Genomic DNA, 19,450 nt, shown 5'->3' on the forward strand with positions numbered 1-19,450 from the left:
CCATTCTATTCAATCTCTCCTCATAGGACAGCCCTCTCATCCCAGAAATGAATCTAGTGAACCTTCGTAAGGCAAGTATATCCTTCATTGGAAAAGGACTAATTATACTTAGTTACTGATCCTCCCTACATGTCATAAACATGGCATAGCAAGCCTCTTTTGAGACACCATATCAAATGTCTTCTGAATATCCATCTGCACCAGTTGATCTAAAATATGTTTATTATATTTTTTGCAGAGATTTGCAGTACTGTGTGTTTTTAATCTGGCTTATTTGTAAAGTCTGTACCTGAAGATGCAGACTTAGTACCTGTGCAATCGTGCCTCAGCATATCAGGCTGTTCGACTGTGGAGGACAGCACAATTCAGACCAATTCTTTGCTGGCTAGACAAACACACTTTCCAGCAAGGTCACCGGACCCAAGAACCTTTGCTTTTTTTTACTTAACCTAAGGGATTGTGAGGCCATTTACAACACCCCTCCTGCTACCCTGGTCTTTTCACTGCTGTGACAAGTAAACATTTGTTTAAACACAAGTAGATGTTGTGAATTCCTGTTAAAGTATAGAACCAGGGAAATTTACAGCACAGGTGGCGACCATTCTGCCCATCGTGTCTCTTTACTAGAGCAATCCAAAACTAATCCCACTGCCTTGTGCTCTCCCTATAGCCCTCGATGTTGGTCTGCTTCAGATATTTGAGTAACATGTTGCAGCAGATACGATCTTGGGTTTTTTTTGGTTGCAAACATGAATGAGATGGTTAAAATCACCCGGGGTTTCCACTCCTCACCACCTGTCCAGTGATTTATTCTCTTAATTAGTTAGGTTAAATGCTACTGATGCATCCTGGTTGTGCACACAGCATGTACTCGACTGCAGGACCTGCCTTCAGCTAACAGTTACCACTCTGGGTAAAAATACTGAGTTGAAGCCTAGGCTTTTGGGAGAGCTGAGGCCCTCAAATAAAAAAAATAATGAAGGTATTAAAAGACACAAACAATTCAGATGATGAATTTAACCATATTATTTTAAAATATGTTTTTTGGTATGAATTTTTCCTATTTCCAGTAACAAGACTTCAGGCTTTGTTGGCGCCAATGGCTATATCCAACAACAGAGTTCAGTAGAAATTAATGCCATTTAAAAAAAACATGCAGGTACTTAACAGGTATAGACTGTATTGTGAATTTTAAGCCACTAGTTGATCCAACAACACCTTGTATTTATGTGGCGCCTTTTAATGTATTTATATTGCATCTCGTAGCTCTTTGAGGAGGCAGAAAAAAGTAAAAGGGAATAAGGGAACAGGCATTGAGTCATGGTGAGTAAATTAGCAGAGATGATTGAAAAGATAAGTTTTGAGTAAGTTCTTGAAAGCCAAAAAAAAAATTGCATTTATATCGCACCTTTCACGATATCAGGGCGTCCCTAAGCGCTTTACAGCTAATGAAATACTATTGAAGTATAGTCACTACTGTTTAGGGAGTGAGTTCCAGAGATTTTTAAAAGCTCCAATTGACCCCTAGCCTCAACAGCTTTTTGGGGGAGAGTTCCAGATTTCTACTACCCTTTATGTGGAAAAAGTGCTTTCTGACATCGCCCCTGAATGGCCGAGCTCTAATTTTAAGGTTATGTCCCCTTGTTCTAGACTCTCCCACCAAAGGAAATAGTTTCTCTTAATCGACCCGATCAACTGGTTTAATCACCTTCAACATCTGTTAGATCATCCCTTATTCTTCCATACTCTGGAACACAAGGCTTGTCTGTGCAACCTGTCCTCATATAATTTAATCCTTTTAGCCCTGGTATCATTCTGGAGAATCTGCACTGCACTCCCTCCTAGGGGGAAGAATTTCTGAAATGTGTTCAGGAGAATTTCCTTGACCAATATGGTCTTGGCCCAACTAGGTAGGAAGCATTGCTGGATCTGCTGCTGGGGAATGAGGTGGGCCAGGTTGACCAAGTGTCTGTGGGAGAACACTTGGGTACGAGTGATCATCGTATCATAAGATTTAGATTAGCAATGGAGAGGAGCAAAGAACAATCTCGAGTGGAACTTCTAAACTGGAATAGGGCTAACTTCAATGGGATGCAAAAGGATCTAACCAGGGTAAAATGGAACCAAAGACTGACAGAAAAAACTGTCATGGAACAGTGGGTGATCTTTAAGGAGGAGATGTTCCAATCACAGGCTAGGTACATTGCAACAAGAGGGTAAGGGAACCAAAGCAAGGGCTCCTTGGATGACGAGGGAGATAGAGAAGATGAGGAAACAAAAAAAGAGGGTGTATGATGCATGTCGGGTGAATTCTTCAAGGGAGAACCAGACCAAATCGAGGGGATGTGAAAGTGAAAATGAAAATAATTTGGCAAAGAGAGCATATGAGAATAGAATGGCAGTTAACATAAAAGGGAACCCAAGAATCTTCTACCGGCATGTAAACAGTAAGCGGGTAGTAAGAAGCGGGGTGGGGGCCTGTTGGAGACAAAGAAGGTGATCTGTGCTTAGAGGTGCAGGGCAAGGCTAGAATACTCTGAGTATTTTGTATCGGTGTTTACTAAGGAGGTGGATGCTGACAAAATATCGGTAGAAGTGGAAAAGGTAGAAGCAATGGAAGGGGTGAAAATTGATAGACAGGATGTACTAGACAGGCTGGGTATGCTTAGAGTGGACAAGTCGCCTGGTCTAGATGGCTTGCATCCCAGGTTACTAAGGGAATTGGGGGAGGAGATAGCAGAAGGGCTTGCCACAATTTTCCAATCTTCCCGACGTGGGGGAGGAGGTGCCTGAGGATTGGGAAAGAGGCAAATGTGACACCTTTGTTCAAGAAAGGGGGTAAGGACAATCCTAGTAACTACAGGCCGGTCAGTTTAACATCAATGGTGGGTAAAGTTTTAGAAACAATAATCAAGGAAAAAATTAACGGGCATTTGGAGAGGTTTAAGCTAATTAAGGAGAGCCAACACTGGTTTGTAAAAGGAAGATCGTGTTTGACTAACCTAATTGAATTTTTTGATGAAGTAACAGAATTGATGGACGGAATGCAATGGATGTTGTCTACATGGATTTTCAGAACGCATTTGACAAAGTACCACATAGAAGGCTGGTTAACAAAATTGAGGCTTGTGGAATAGGTGGGTCAGTAGCAGCTTGGCTAAGGAATTGGCTTAAGAACAGAAAACAGTGAGTTGTGGTAAATGGCTGTTTTTCAGACTGGAAGATGGTAGACGGTGGTATTCCCCAAGGGTCAGTGCTGGGGCCACTGCTTTTTTTGATATACATCAATGACCAGGATATTAGAATAGAGTGTAAAATTTCTAAATTTGCCGATGACACCAAACTTGGGGGTGTGGCAAACAGTAATGATATCAATCGACTGCAACAGGACATAGAAGTTTGTAAGGGGAATAGATAGGCGTTTCTGCGGCCGCAAACGAGACTCCAGGATGGTGTGTTGCCTCCCTGGTGCAAGGGTCAAGGATGTCTCCGAGCGGCTGCAGAACATCTTGGAAGGGGAGGGTGAACAGCCAGTTGTCGTGGTGCATATAGGCACCAACGATATAGGTAAAAAGTGGGATGCGGTCCTAAAAGCGGAATATAGGGAGTTAGGAGATAAATTTAAAAAACAGGACCTCAAAGGTAGTAATCTCAGGATTGCTACCAGTGCCATGTGCTAGTCAGAGTAGAAATAGAAGGATACTTCAGATGAATACGTGGCTAGAGGAATGGTGCCGGGGGGGGGGGGGATTCAAGTTCCTGGGACATTGGAACCGGTTCTGGGGGAGGTGGGACCAGTTCAAACCGGTTGGTTTGCACCTGGGCAGGGCTGGAACCGATGTCCTAGGGGGAGTGTTTGCTAGTGCTGTGGGGGAGGGTTTAAACTAAAATGGCAGGGGGTTGGGAAGCTGAGCAGGGAGACAGAGGAAAGGGAAACAAGGATAAAAGCAAAAGATAGGAAGGAGAAAAACAAAAGTGGCAGTCAGAGAAATCAATGGTTTAAATCAAACGTGGCCACAGTAAATAATTCGAATAGGTCTAAGCGTTAAAAAAACAAGCCCTGAAGGCTTTGTGTCTTAATGCGAGGAGCATTTGTAATAAGGTGGATGAATTGGCTGCGCAAATAGAGGTAAACGAATACAATTTGGTTGGGATTACGGAAACGTGGCTCAAGGATGGCCAAGACTGGGAACTCAACATCCAGGGGTATTCGATATTCAGGAAAGATAGGCAAAAAGGAGGTGGGGTAGCATTACTGGTTAAAGAAGGGATTAACACAATTGTAATGAAGGATATTCGCTCTGATGAGGTGGAATCTGTATGGGTAGAATTGAGAAATACTAGGGAAAAAAACGTTAGTGGGAGTGATATATAGACCTCCAAACAGTAAGGCGGAGGTTGGGGATGGCATTAAAAGGGAAATTGAAGAAGCGTGCAATAAGGGCACAGCAGTCATCATGGGTAGCTTTAATCTACATATAGATTGGGCCAACCAAATTAGTAACAATACTGTGGAGGAGGAATTCCTGGAGGTTTACAGGATGGTTTCCTGGACCAATATGTCGAGGAACCAACCAGAGATCAGGCCATCTTAGACTGGGTATTATGTAACGAGAAAGGATTAATTAGCAATCTTGTTGTACGAGGCCCCTTGGGTCGGAGCGATCATAATATGATCGAATTCTTCATTAAGATGGAGAATGAAGTAGTTGACTCGGAGACTAGGGTCCTCAATTTAAATAAAGGAAACTACGATGGTCTGAGGAGCGAGTTGGGTAGGATTGATTGGGGAATGGCACTCAAAGGGTTGACGGTGGATAGGCAATGGCAAACATTCAAAGACCGAATGGATGAGCTACAGAATTTGTTCATCCCAGTTTGGCATAAAAATAAAACACAAAAGGTGACTCTACCGTGGCTAACAAGGGAAATTATAGATAGCATAAGATCCAAGGAGAGGACATATAAATTGGCCAGAAAAAGCAATAATCCTGAGGATTGGGAGCAGTTTAGGATTCAACAAAGGAGGACAGAGAGATTAATTAAGAAAGGGAAAATAGAATATGAGAGTAAGCTTTCAGGGAACATAAAAACTGACTGTAAAAGCTTTCATAGATATGTGAAGAGAAAAGGATTGGTGAAGTCAAGCGTAGTTCGCTTGCAGTCAGAATCAGGGGAATTTATAATAGGGAACAAAGAAATGGCAGACCAACTAAATACATATTTTGGTTCTGTCTTCACAAAGGAGGACACAAATAACCTCCCAGAGATGCCGGGGAACATAGGGTCTGATGAAAGGGTGGAACTGAAAGAAATCAGTATTTGCAGGGAAATGGTGTTTGGAAAATTGATGGGATTGAAGGCCGATAAATCCCCAGGGCCTGATAATCTACACCCCAGGGCACTTAAGGAAGTGGCCCTCGAAATAGTAGATGCATTGCTGGTCATCTTCCAGAACTCGATAGACTCTGGAACAGTACCCATGGATTGGAGGGTAGCTAATGTTACCCCACTATTCAAAAAAGGTGGTAGAGAAAAAGCGGGGAATTATAGACCGGTAAGCCTGACATCGGTAGTGGGGCAAATGCTAGAGTCCATTATAAAAGATGTAATAGCAGAGCACTTGGAAAGCAGTGACAGGATCGGACGAAGTCAACATGGATTTACAAAAGGTAAATCGTGCTTAACTAATCTACTGGAATTTTTTCAGTATGTAACTGGTAAAATAGATAAGGGAGAACCAGTGGATGTGGTGTATTTGGACTTTCAGAAGGCTTTCGATAAAGTCCCGCATAAGAGATTAGCGTGCAAAATTAAGGCACATGGGATTGGGGGCAAGGTATTGACTTGGATAGAGAACTGGTTGGCGGACAGAAAGCTAAGAGTTGGAATAAACGGCTCGTTTTCCGAGTGGCAGGCAGTGACTAGTGGGGTACCGCAAGGATTGGTCCTAGGACCCCAGCTGTTAACAATATATATTAATGATCTGGATGAGGGAATTGGATGTAATATCTCCAAATTTGCAGATGACACAAAGCTGGGTGGGAAGGTAAGCTGTGAGGAGGATGTCGTGAAACTCCAGTACGATTTGGACAGGTTGGGTGATTGGGCAGAAACATGGCAAATGCACTATAATGTGGATAAATGTGAGGTTATCCACTTTGGTGGCAAAAACAGGAAGGCAGATTATTATTTGTATGGCAATAGATTGGGAGAAGGGGAAGTGCAAAGAGACCTGGGTGGTGTTGTGCACCAGTCGCTGAAGGTAAGCATGCAAGCGCAGCAGGCGGTTAAGGCGGCAAATGGTATGTTGGCCTTTGTAGCAAGAGGGTTAGAGTACAGGAACAAGGATGTCTTGCTACAGTTGTACAGGGCCTTGGTGAGACCGCACCTTTAGTATTGTGTGCAGTTTTGGTTGCCTTACCCGAGGAAGGACGTTCTTGCCATGGAGGGAGTGCAGCGAAGATTCACCAGGCTGATACCTGGGATGGCAGGAATGACGTATGAGGAGAGATTGTGTCGATTGGGCTTATACTCACTGGAGTATAGAAGATTGAGAGGGGATCTCATCGAAACCTATAAAATTCTGTCAGGCCTGGACAGACTAGATGCAGGAAGGATGTTTCTGATGGCCAGGGAGTCCAGAACCAGGGGTCACAGTCTAAGGATAAGGGGTAAGCCATTTAGGACTGAAATGAGGAGGAATTTCTTCACCCAGAGAGTGGTGAACCTGTGGAATTCTCTGCCACAGAGGGTGGTGGAGGCCAGTTCATTAAATATATTCAAGAAAGAGCTGGATATATTAAGGCTGAAGGGATCAAGGGATATGGGGAGAAGGCAGGGACAGGGTACTGCATTTGGATGGTCAGCCATGATCTCATTGAATGGCGGAGCAGGCTCAAAGGGCCGAATGGCCTACTCCTCCTTACTTCTATGTTTCTAGAAAGGCTAGCAGACTGGGCAGACAAGTGGCAGATTGAATTTGATAGAGAAGTGTGAGGTGATGCATTTTGGCAGAAGGAACAGGGAGAGGCAACATACACTTAATGGCACAGTTTTAAAGAGTGTGCTGGGACAGCAGGACCTGGGAGTTAATGTGCATCGGTCCCTGAAGGTTTCAGGACATATTGAGAGAGTGGTTAGCAAAGCATATGGGATCTTGGGCTTCATAAATAGAAGTGTTGGGTTGGATATTCCGATCCCTACGGGTGTGTACGTACTGTGTACACACCCGTAGAGACATCGGAATTGCCGGTTTCAGGCATGTGCTGAAAACCGGCATTTCCGATCCGTCAAGAATGCTCTTGACAGATCGGACGCCTGCCCTAGAGAAGAGCCTCTGCGGGCGGATAGTTCTGCTTTCTGGAGACCCTCCACCCGCAGAAAACCCTTAGAAATCTTACGCGTGGTAAAAGCAGGCGTAAGGCCTGCTTTTACCAGCATAAGATTTGAAAAAAAGTTTTTAAAAATTTCACTCATTTATCATTTAAAAATACTTTTTTAAAAAATTAAGTTTATTTTTAGCCCTGTAAAAAAAACTTTTTTTTTCCAAAAATTAAATTTATGTTTAAAATATTTAATTTATTGTAATTTCAACTAATTTTAAAAATGTGATTTAAAAAAAATGTATTTAATGTTTGTGTTTTTGCGGTGATCTCCATTCACATATTTGACAGGTCTATCTGTCAAGTGTATGAAGGGAGATTTCCTTCTTTGATTGATTCCTCGTGGCCCACGTGATCCCAGGGACGCTTGCGAACCGCCTGCGCCTCTGGGATACGTAGGCCCTGCACATTTTGAGTTTGCTAGTTATAGTTGTCAGTTTCTTAGTAAATTTTAAAAAAAAATTACATTCAAAAGCTTTTAAAACTTGCCTGTTAGTGTCCTTGTGCCCAAAAGAACCAGGTTAATTTTGAGCCTCCTCGAAGGCTTGCAAATGCGCGCAATTACTAGAAACTCCCAATGGTCATTAATTCATCCTGGGCGCGTGGCCAGCTTTGTGGGCAGGCCGGCTTCGAGCGATGTTTTTTAAATTAGCGCAAAAGGTTTCAGAAACTCGAGTTGCTGTGAATGTAATTTGCACTTAAAATTCCGCGATCTCCTGCTGATTTTGGGCAAATTGCGCCGAAAAACCAGTGCAACTGAGCGGAAACTCGACTCCAAAGCCTTAGCAGTTCAACCCAAAAGCCAGAAAATCTCAAATTAAATTGAGGGTTAATCTCTCCCTTTGGAGTAAGTTGGTTTTTTGCCCTATCCCGAAACTATTCCAATGCTCTCCTGGCTGCCATCCCATCTTCCACACTCCATAAACCTGCACGCATCCAAAACTGCTGCCTGTATCCTAACTTGCACCAAGTCCCGTTCACCCATCACCCCCGTGCTTGCCGATCTACATTGACTCCCAGTCCAACAATGCCTCATTACAAATTCTCATCATTCATGGCCTCTCCCCTCCCTATCTATGTAAACTCCTCCAGCACTACAACCCTCAAAGAACTCTGTGTTCCTCCAATACTGGCCTCTTTTGCATCTCCAAAATCCTTCGCCCACCATTGGTGGCTGTGCCTTCAGCTGCCTAGGCCCTAAGCTCTGGAATTCCCTCCCTAAACCTCTCTATGTCTCCTCCTTTAAGACACTTATTAAAACCTACACTTTGACCAAGCTATTTCTATGTGGCTCTGTCAAATTTTGTCTGATAACGCTCCTGTGAAGCACCATGGGACGTTTTGCCAATTTAAAGGCGCTATATAAATGTAAGTTGTTCACTGCCCTCCTATCATCCCTTAATCTGTCCCTCAATATAAACTCCCCAACCCATATTCACTGCTACCCCCTTGGCCTTGCCATCTCATGTGGCCTCGCAACTCCCATCGTGCCAGTTACAGAGAAGGCTGTCTCTGATCACTTCCTTGTATCGCTCTCCACCCACAACCCTTTTCCTTCTGTGTCTGCCCCGGGAATAAAACCCACTTGCAATTCACTTTCAAACCCCAACGCTCTGGCCTCTGGCCCTCCATTCACCACGACATTTCTGCAGCTACCGATCTGCTCAACCACACCCTCACCTCCACCTTTGATGCCTTCGTTCCCATTAAAACCATTACTCTCGTCCACCCTGGCTGTTCCCACTGGTACGGCCCTCAGCTCTGCTCCCTTCAGTCCAAGGCACCATATAAATACAAGCTGTTGACTAAACTTAAATTGCCCAGTGGACCTGCTGTAAAGTATTTGATTTGCAGAATTATTTTTAAGCTGACTTCTCTTTGAAGTACAGGAACACTTGTGAGTGCAGAACACACTGACTTCATTAATGCAACTGCATTAAAATTGCAACAGCGCAGCCTTTTTACTGATTGGCTGTAGCTTGGTCCTGAATGTTGTGGCTTGTCGCTGTTTACTAATGAACTGTTGGTGCGCACTGTCGGCTGACACTCGCCTAGCAACAATGGGCAAACTTGCTTTACCGTGAAGAGCATCATCATTTTCGGCTCGTTGGTTAGCATATGGTTCTTTTTTCCCCGTTCATTTTCATTTGACAGAGATCCCTCCTGTGCTGCTTTTTACAAGAGAGTGTCTTTTTTAAATATATAAAAAAATACTTTCCGATTAAGAAATGCCACTTCTGGAAGCTGTCCCAGTCCAAAAGATAAGCCGAGTGAACATCATACTGATGAGTAAGTACTGTGACTGTGCTGATGACCATTTGTCCGATCCAATGATTCCGGCTTGCTTAGTCGATCTATGGTGGCGTGTAATGCAGTGCAGCTTGTTCTACAGAAGTCACCATGTAGCCCAGCTTACTGTTACTGCTGGTTATTGCTTCCAGCTGGCAAGTAGTTTGTTTTTCCGCAGTATTTGTATTTTTATTTGTTGTTGGGGAGCAAGAGGAGGCAGAGGTTGTCCAGTTTGTACAATTTTATGCACAGGTGTTGGGTAGAAAATATTGAATTGTCAAAAAAAAATCTCAGAATCCAAACCAGTTGGAGGGTTATTTTGTCATTGGGATTTTACCACAATTCACTGAGGTTTGTGCTGGGAGAGGAGCTGAAGAATTTGCCAGAGCAAATGTTAGTCCTGTGTGCTTTGCTGCTTTTCTGTTATTAGAATTTAGTTTGGTGTGTATATCCAATAATGGGTCTGATTGTGTTTTTATGAGCAATTAAACCAACTTTGCTTTTATGTTCAATAACATCACTGCCAAACTCGTAACTCTTTCCAAGTATGAGGGATTACAATTAAGTGGATAGGCTAAAGAAGCTTTTGATATACCTTAATCATTTTTTAAAATTGTAAGCAACAGCTGTGTTTAAATATGTTTGTAATCTGTCCCCCTGTTCCCCGTGATTTTATTTACCCGTCTCACCAGTTAAAGGAAGAAAGACTTGCATTTATATAGCGCCTTTCATTACTTCAGGACATCCCTAAACACTACAGCCAATGAAGTACTTTTGAAGTGTAGCCACTGTTTTAATGTAGGAAACGCAGCAGCCAATTTTCGCACAGCAAGCTCCCGCACACAGCAGTGTGATAATGACCAGCTAGAGGCACTGGAGAGGGTGCAGAATTTACAAGGATGATACCAGAAATGTGAGGATATACATAGCAGGAAAGGATGAACAGGCTGGGTTTCTTTTCTCTTGAAATAAAGAAGGCTGAGGGGCGACCTAATAGAGGCCTTTAAAATTATGAAAGGTTTTGATAGAGTAGATACAGAGAGAATGTTTCCACTTGTGGGGAAGAGCATAACTAGAGGCCATCAATATAAGATAGTCACCAAGAAATCCAATAGGGAATTCAGAAAAAACTTCTTTACCCAAAGAGTGGTGAGAATGTGGAACTCGCTACCACAGGGAGTGGTTGAAGCGAATAGTATGGAAGCATTTAACGGGCGGTTAGACAAGCATATGAGGGAAAAGGGAATAGAGGGTTATGCTGATCGATTTAAATGAGGAAAGGTGGGAGGAGGCTCATGTGGAGCATAAATGCCGGCATGGACTGGTTAGGCCGAATGGCCTGTTTGTGCCGTATATCCTATGTAGATAATCTGTTTTAGTGATTCTGATTGAGAGATAATTATTGGCCAGGACACTCGGGATAACCCCCCTGCTCCTCTTCAAAATAGTGCCATGGTATGTTTTACGTCCACCTGAGAGCAGACAAGGCCTTTGTGTTGTCTCTTCCAAAAGACGGCACCTCCGATAGTGCAGCACTCACTCAGCACTGCACTGGAGTGTCGGCCTAGATTATGTGCTCAAGCCTCTGCAGTGGACTTGAACCCACAACCTCCTGACTCAAGTGAGAGTGCTACCACTGAACCACAACCGACACCTGTTGAGATGTGGTTACATGAACACCAGCAGCCTTTTGTTACCTTGTCCAAATGGTCATTTATTCTTGTGCAGGAATTTAAAAAATGAGTGGCAGACTGTTCCATCTTGGAGGGTCTTATAACTGAGCTTGATCTTGTTCTCACCTGACATTGACACTGCACACCATCCAGTAGGGACCACTGAATAGCAATTGGGAGAAGTCCCTCTAGCTGGTTCCTCCTCTTTCACTATGCTCTACTGCATGGTGTGCGGTGTCAGTGTCAGGTGAGAACAAGATTAAGCTCAGTTGTAATACCCTCCAAGATGGAACAGTCTGCCACTGTCTAACCCATCCAGTATCTCAGCTACCTCCTCTTTCACTCATTATGGAAGAGGAGGTAGTGTTGAGATACTGGATGGGTTACTCGAAAGGCTGGCTGTACTTAAAGTAGATAAATCATCAGGATTTGCAGATAACTCAAAACTTGGAAGTATAGTGAACAGTGAGGAGGATAGTGAGAGACTTCAAGAGGACACATGGCAGATGAAATTTAACGCAAAAAAATGCGAAGTGATACATTTTGGTAGGACGAACGAGGAGAGGCAACATAAACTAAAGGGTGCAATTCTAAAGGGGGTGCATGAACAGAGACCTGGGGGTATATATGCACAAATCATTGAAGGTGGCAGGGCAGGTTGAGAAAGCAGTTAAAGCATGCGGGATCCTGGGCTGCATAGAGTACAAAAGCAATGAAGTTATGATGAACTTTTATAAAACACTAGTTTGGCCTGAACTGGAGTATTGTGTCCAATTCTGGGCACTGCACTTTAGGAAGGATGTGAAGGCCTTCGAGAGGGTGCAGAAAACATTTACGAGAATGGTTCCAGGGATGAGGGACTTCAGTTATATGGATAGACTGGAGAAGCGGGGTTGTTCTCCTTAGAGCAGAGAAGATTGAGAGGAGATTTGATAAGTGTTCAAAATCATGACGGGTCTGGACAGAGTAGATAGAGAAACTGTTCCCATTGGCTGAAGGGTCAAGAACCAGAGGACCAAGATGATTGGCAGAAGAACCAAAGGCAACATGAGGAAAAACTTTTTTACGCAGCGAGTGGTTAGGATCTGGAATGCACTGCCTGAAAGGGTGGTGGAGGCAGATTCAATTGTGGCTTTCAAAAGGGAATTGGATAAGTACCTGAAGGAATTTTTTTTGCAGGGCTATGGGTAAAGGGATGGGGAGTGGGACTAGCAGAAGTGCTCTTGCAGAGAGCTGGCACCGGCTCGACGGGCTGAATGGCCTCCTTCCGTGCTGTAAGCATTCTATGATGCGTTCTACCCTCCCACACACACACACACACACACCAACCCACTGTGCTGAGGCCAATTGTAGCGTGGAAGCTGTTATCCCACAGAGATCCAGGATTAAACACATAACCACCTGGCCTGAATGATGTGCTACAGTAGGCAGTACTTTTAAACCTCAGTCATCAGAGCGACTCCATTTCATAAATCTCACTCGTAACGGCTGTGGTGTTGAAAGGCAATTTATAATTGGAGCTCTTTTTTTAGAAATTGCAGAATGCAAATCATGGCTGTTGACAGACTCTCCCTGTCTCTCGGTGTTCTTCGGGCAGGAGAAGCAAATTTAAAGCTAGAATTGCACACTGCTGACGCTGGTAAGATCACTCCTGCTCACCCGCAGTATTAGAGCAAGAGACTTCTGGTATCAAAACGTTGATGTAAAACTGACTAGAAAAATACAAAATTCCTGACGGTCTTGGTTATGGAAGCAGTACTTAATGATTGCACTGATAAAAACGATCTCATCTGATGAGACTGAGCCCTTTGATTTGGTCTGATGCTTCCTGCGAAAGGGATGCCAATATGTTGGTGTAAATGCTGTAGCATTGCCCCCATCAAACTAAAAATACTGAGTTTCCTGCGGTGAATGTCCTGGAATCTCGGCAGGTGTCGGATTGTTTGCTGTATGCTCGCTCCCTCCCTCAGAGTATAGCAGTTACGCTGAGTGCCAGTGTAAATACTGCAGTGCCTGAGTGCACCAAACTCGGCTCCAGGTGCCGATATAACAATTGAACACTTCGTATGACTCTAATCCACAAGGGTAAAGTTTGAGTGGCGTCACATCCTGTTTTTTAAACTGTAAAACAAACCGCAACAATTTTTTTTTTATTACTTTCAGTTTAACATCACTGCTCCACCTGTATTTCCCCCAGTACATACAGTTCAACCTGAAGAAGATGCAATAACCATGTGAATTATACTTAGTCTCTGATTTCCTGTTTCCAATTTTTGTTTGTTTTTGGTAAAATATGGGTCATCTTTTTGTATTTTTTTACACTTGTAAAGGGTTTAAAATGGTTGATTATTGATGCTGAATTCCAAATCAAATATTACAAAGTCTTTACAGCACAGAAATTAGCCATTTGGCCCAACAGTACTCCTCAGGTTTAGAACTACTGTACATGGAGTTGCAACTGTTTCTGACTAAAATGTTTAAACATTGCTGTAATTGACTCCAGTAATGATACCATTTATTGAATCAATCAGAATTTGCACTTTTTATAAATCATTTCACTTATTTATTGAAGAAGCTAAGAAAATATCAGAGCACAGAATCTTACCTGGAAAAAGCAATTTTTTGTTAGTTAGCAGTTTGTTCTTCTCTCGTGCCCGTTTCTCTCTCTCTCTCTCTCCACCCTCTGCCCCCAACTCTCTTCCCACCCCCCCCCCCCCCCCCCAAAAAAAAGTTGAAGGATTTTATCCTGGTACAGTCCCTGTCGCTTATATCGGGCATGTTCATGCGAATACAGGATGGCCGGTTGAAAGTTTATTTTCTTGCTTGCGTCCTGTAACAAGACATCCGCACCTCCCCGATTTCCAGCTTCTTTAATGGGAGTGAAAAAAGATGGCAGCCAAAAGCTTTCACGTCTGCGATGGTGACTTAGATATGTCCGGATAAAATATTTAGAAATGTCAACTTTACAAGAAGTGACAAACTGTAACGGATGTTCGCTTTGCTTCACATGTTCTTCCCACATTTGTTACAGTTTGTTCTTGACATTTCCACAATTTTTATCTGTTTCCGCAGATTAGTTTTGGATTTACCCCCGCTTCAAGCATAGGCTGTGTCCTCTGGTTCTACTGTTGTGGAGGATGGGAAATAGCTTGTCATGATCTACATTATCTAGTCCCATTAGAATCCTAAAAACAGCAATTATATCACCTCAAGCTTCTCTCTTCCAGTTAGAGCATACCCAATTTACATAATCGCTCCTCATAATCCAATCTTTCCATCCCCTCAATCACTCCAGTTGCTCTCTTCATTCTCCTTTCAATAGCTGCAATATCCTTTTTGTACTGTGACAGCCAGAACTGTACACAGTATTATTTCGGTTCAATATCAACCTGAAGGGGAGCGCTTGAAAATATTCAATTAAGGAGCAAATGTAATGGCATTGCATGTTGGCAAAGCATGTAGGGCACGTGTGCCTGTAACTGCCCGATTGAGTTTTTATTCAGTCTGGCTAAAGGGAAGCATTTTCCAGAGCATGTGAGTCAGTCAGTCTCAGCAGCTCTCCTACACTCAGTGGCTAAATACAGAGCAGCGCTATAGACTTCGGATCAGAGATTCTTGCCGTACTTCTCCCTGGGAAACACTGCTTCTGGGAGGGGATGAGGAAAAAGACAGAGAACCTGGAGCGAGAGCAGCATCAGAGTGAAGTCTGTCCTAGTACTAAGTGTCTTGGTGTGCAGAAAAAACCACCAGCAGCCATGATAGAAATGCAAAACAACCCTGATTTAAAGCTTTCTTCCTGGACTAACAAGATTAGTAAGTACCTGGATATATAAAAAAAATCCCAGCATTAAAGCAAATTCTGTATTGAGACCCCTTCAGAGTCTGAATGGAAGGTACCTTAATGTTAATTAGTAAAACTCAAATATATTAATACACTGAAGGCAGCAGACCTCCAGCAAAAGTGTTAGTTAACCTTAAAAATGTGACATTTTGCCCGAGATGATTCTGATAATGAACTATTCATGAGATCACCTGTTGAGGCATCTGTGCCCACTGTTGCTGCCGCATTACCTTTTGGTCTGTACAACCAGGTGCCACACATTGACTCACTATGCTATTTCAATTTGCTTGGTAATAAAAAAAAAAGAAAGACTTGTATTTATATAGCGCCTTTCATGACCACCGGACGTCCCAAAGCGCTTTGCAACCAATGAAGTAATATTTTTTTTAAAGTGTAGCCACTTTTGCAATGTAGGAAATGTAATGTGAAATCTTAAGACCATCATTAGTAGAGCACTTTACAGCCTTCTGGATTCAACATAGAGTTCAAAAATTTCAGACCATAACCTCTGCCCCTATTTCTTTTTTCCATTTCTTTTATTTTTTTTCTCTCCCACATGGCAGCTGTCTTTCATTCTGCCATTTACAGTTCATCTAGAGCCATCTTTTGTTAATTTGTCCCATTACCATCTCCTTTTTCCTTGCACCATCTCTTAATGTCTCTTAATCTCTCCTGCCTTCCACCCTATCACAGACCTTCCCTTTTGTTCTTTCCTCCCCTCCCCCCTCTCCCTGCCCCTGCACTTGCTTAAAAATCTGTTCCATCTGCAGCTTTTTCCAGTTCTGATGAAGAGTCATCGACCTGAAACGTTAACTCTGTTTCTCTCTCCACAGATGCTGCCTGACCTGCTGAGTATTTCCAGCATTTTCTGTTTTTATATTAGTAGAGCACTGTCATAACTAAAAGAACAGAAATGTAGTTATTGTCAAACCAGCAGCATTCAGAAACAAATGACTGGGAAAACTCTGCTAAACTATGTACCAGGGAATCATATATTCCAGGTGCACTGACACTTCTAAGAACATGTGCAGGGAGGAGATGTAATAAATTTTCTGCAATAGTTCCTTTGTCAATGTTTCCTAATTATTGGGGGGAAGAATTTCCATGGGATTCTCCAGATCTCTTGCCTTGCATTCACCCATTTTTAGCCTTCTACATTGCATCTCGGGGTTCTGCAGAAGCTATGGAAATTCCAGGCACAGGGTTTGAAGAGGATGTGGAACAGAATGTTGTTCTGAAACTGAAGACTGGCAGATAATTATGTCTTTGATTCAGTGGTAGCACTCCTCTCTTGAATCAGAAGGTTGTAAATTTGCTTCAATAAATTAGGCTGGCACTTCCAGTGCAGTACTAACGGAATGCTTCATTGTCAGAGGGGCTGTCTCAAATGTATCAAACTGCTACAGCATTGTGAGAGCACTGTTACCACACGGGCTGCAGCGGTTCAAGAAGGCCCACTATACTGGTAGGAAAAATAATGGAATCCCTACTAAAGGAGAAAATAGAAGAACATCTAGAAACCAAAACTATATTAATGAATAGTCAGCACGGATTTCAAAAGGGAAAGTCTTGCTTAACCAACCTTATTGAATTTTTTGAAGAGGTAACAGTAGATATAATTTATCTGGATTTTCAAAAAGCCTTTGATAAGGTACCACACAATAGACTGAGGTCAGAGAATGCGGAGTCAGAGGACAAGTAACACAATGGATTGCTGGCTGGCTTCAGGACAGAAAGCAGAGAGTAGGAGTAAAGGGTAGCTATTCACAGTGGCAGAAGGTGGATAGTGGTATTCCACAAGGATCAGTACTGGGAGCACTGCTGTTCACAATTTACGTTAACGATTTAGACTTGGGAATTAAAAACACAATTTCTAAATTTGTGTATGACCAAATTTTTTTTTTTGGGGGGGGTGGGGGTTGCAATAGTCAATACTGAGGAGGACTGCAATAAGTTACAGGAGGACAGTAATAAACTTGCAGAATAGGCATATAATTGGCAAATCAAGTTAAACACAGATAAATGTGAGGTATTACATTTTGGTAGGAAGACCAGGGAAGCCACTTATCACTTGAAGGGGGTAAGTCTAGGTGGGGTAGAGGAACAAAGGGATCTCGAGTACAAATACACAAATCACTAAATTTGCAACACAGGTTAGCAAGGCCTTAAAAAAGCAAACCAAGCTCTAGGGTTTATTTCTAGAGTGATTGAATTGAAAAGTAGGGAAGTTATGCTAAACCTGTATCGAACCTTGGTTAGACCACACTTGGAGTACTGCGGACAGTTCTGGTCACCATATTATAAAAAGAATATCGAGGCACTGGAGAGGGTGCAGAGAAGATTTACAAGGATGATGCCAAAAATGCGAGGGTACACATATTATGGAAGGATGAACAGGCTGGGTCTCTCTTATTCTCTTGAAAAAAGAAGGCTGAGGTCTTTAAAATGATGAAAGGTTTTAATAGAGTGGATAGAGAGAGAATGTTTCCACTTGTGGGGAAGAGCATAACTAGAGGCCATCAATATAAGATAGTCACCAAGAAATCCAATAGGGAATTCAGAGAAACTTCTTTACCCAGAGAGTGGTGAGAATGTGGAACTTGCTACCACAAGGAGTGGTTGATGCGAATAGTTGCCTTTTGATCGCCTTATCTGAGGAAGGATGGTCTTGCCATGGAAGGAGTGCAGCGAAGATTCACCAGGCCGATACCTGGGATGGCAGGAATGACGTATAAGGAGAGATTGGGTCGATTGGGCTTGTACTCGCTGGAGTTTAGAAGAATGAGAGGTGATCTCATTGAAACTTATAAAATTCTGACAGGACTGGACAGACTAGGTGCAGGAAGGATGTTCCCGATGGTCAGGGAGTCCAGAACCAGGGGACACAGTCTAAGGATAAGCGGTAGGCCATTTAGGACAGAGATGAGGAGGAATTTCTTCACCCAGAGAGTGGTGAACCTGTGGAATTCTCTACCACAGAAGGCAGTTGAGGCCAGTTCATTAAATATATTCAAGAAGGAGTTGGATATATTTCTTAAGGCTAAAGGGATCAAGGGGTATGGGGAGAAAGCAGGGACAGAGTACTGAGTTTGGATGATCAGCCATGATCTCATTGAATGGCGGAACAGGCTCGAGGGGCTAAATAGCCTACTCCTGCTCCTATCTTCTATTTTTCTATGTATAGATGCATTTAAGGGGAGGCTAGACAAGCATATGAGGGAGAAGGGAATAGAGGGTTATGCTGATCGATTTAGATGAGGAAAGACGGGAGGAGGCTCGAGTGGAGCATAAATGCCGGCATGGACTGGTTGGGCCGAATGGCCTGTTTCTGGGCTGTATATCCTGTGTAATACCTTCTCGGGTCAACAAGCAGTGGGCAATACTGTGAATGAATAAAAACATTTTTTTAAAGCATGTTCGGTAACTTTGGAAATGGGCAATAACATGGAACTTATTTACTGTTAAGTTAAAATGTCTTCTGAGTTTCACGAATGCTGACTGTTGAGACCAACGTTTTTCTGAGGAGTCGAGGCCAATAGTGCCAGAAACAACCAACGTGTAAAAGAAATGAGGTAAATTAGAAATGAGTGATTTGGTGAATCCAACCTTTGCTTTTAAAAGCCTGTGGAATTTACAAATGAATAGCAGAAGTTACCCATGAAGGATCCTAGGTGTATCCTGATTCCAGGGTAAATGTGAAAGGAATGACATTTGTACTGTGCAAAACAGCAATGATAGATTGATGGCAACTGCTATGTATTCCTGTGTAGAGGACAAGGCTGGGAAGAAAGCCATAAAAATGCTTGTTGGGTGTGTTAGCCAAAGCTCGGTTAAGTTTGTGGGAGCTGTATATCTTACATTTGATAGCAAGGAATTGGCATTGTTTCAATTGTATATTGATCTGTTAGGAAAAATGATGTGGTCTCCTTGGTTTCTTTTTTCATGAACTGATAGTCATAGATAATCGGAAAAAGACCCAGGTGAGGTAAGGAATGCTGTAGTTTGGAGATACACGGTAAACATATGTGTCTACCTAGAAGACTAAGAAACTATCGGCTTCAAAAGAAAAGGTTGAAAGCCTCTAAAAGCTGGCAGCTCAAAATACAGCTGTGAATACAGCCACGTGAAGAGAAAGCGTTGGACTGAGTGCAGTGGGACACAGGTTTGTTGGAACGATGCAACATGCTTTCTTAAAATTTTATTGCAGGGACAAAGCTAAAATGCATAAAAGTGCACTTGGCAGCAGTAGTGAATTTCTAAAT

General features: G+C 42.8%; 1 protein-coding gene across 1 annotated transcript in view; it reads left to right on the plus strand.

Annotated features, from left to right (window-relative positions):
* enah (ENAH actin regulator) overlaps positions 1 to 19,450 on the plus strand; it is a 286,829-nt gene that overhangs the window by 39,164 nt on the left and 228,215 nt on the right. The window lies entirely within an intron of this gene.

The sequence above is a fragment of the Somniosus microcephalus genome, chromosome 9, assembly GCF_052327205.1.
Source record: "Somniosus microcephalus isolate GS21.2 chromosome 9, FLI_Smic_1.0, whole genome shotgun sequence".
NCBI lineage: Eukaryota > Metazoa > Chordata > Chondrichthyes > Squaliformes > Somniosidae > Somniosus > Somniosus microcephalus.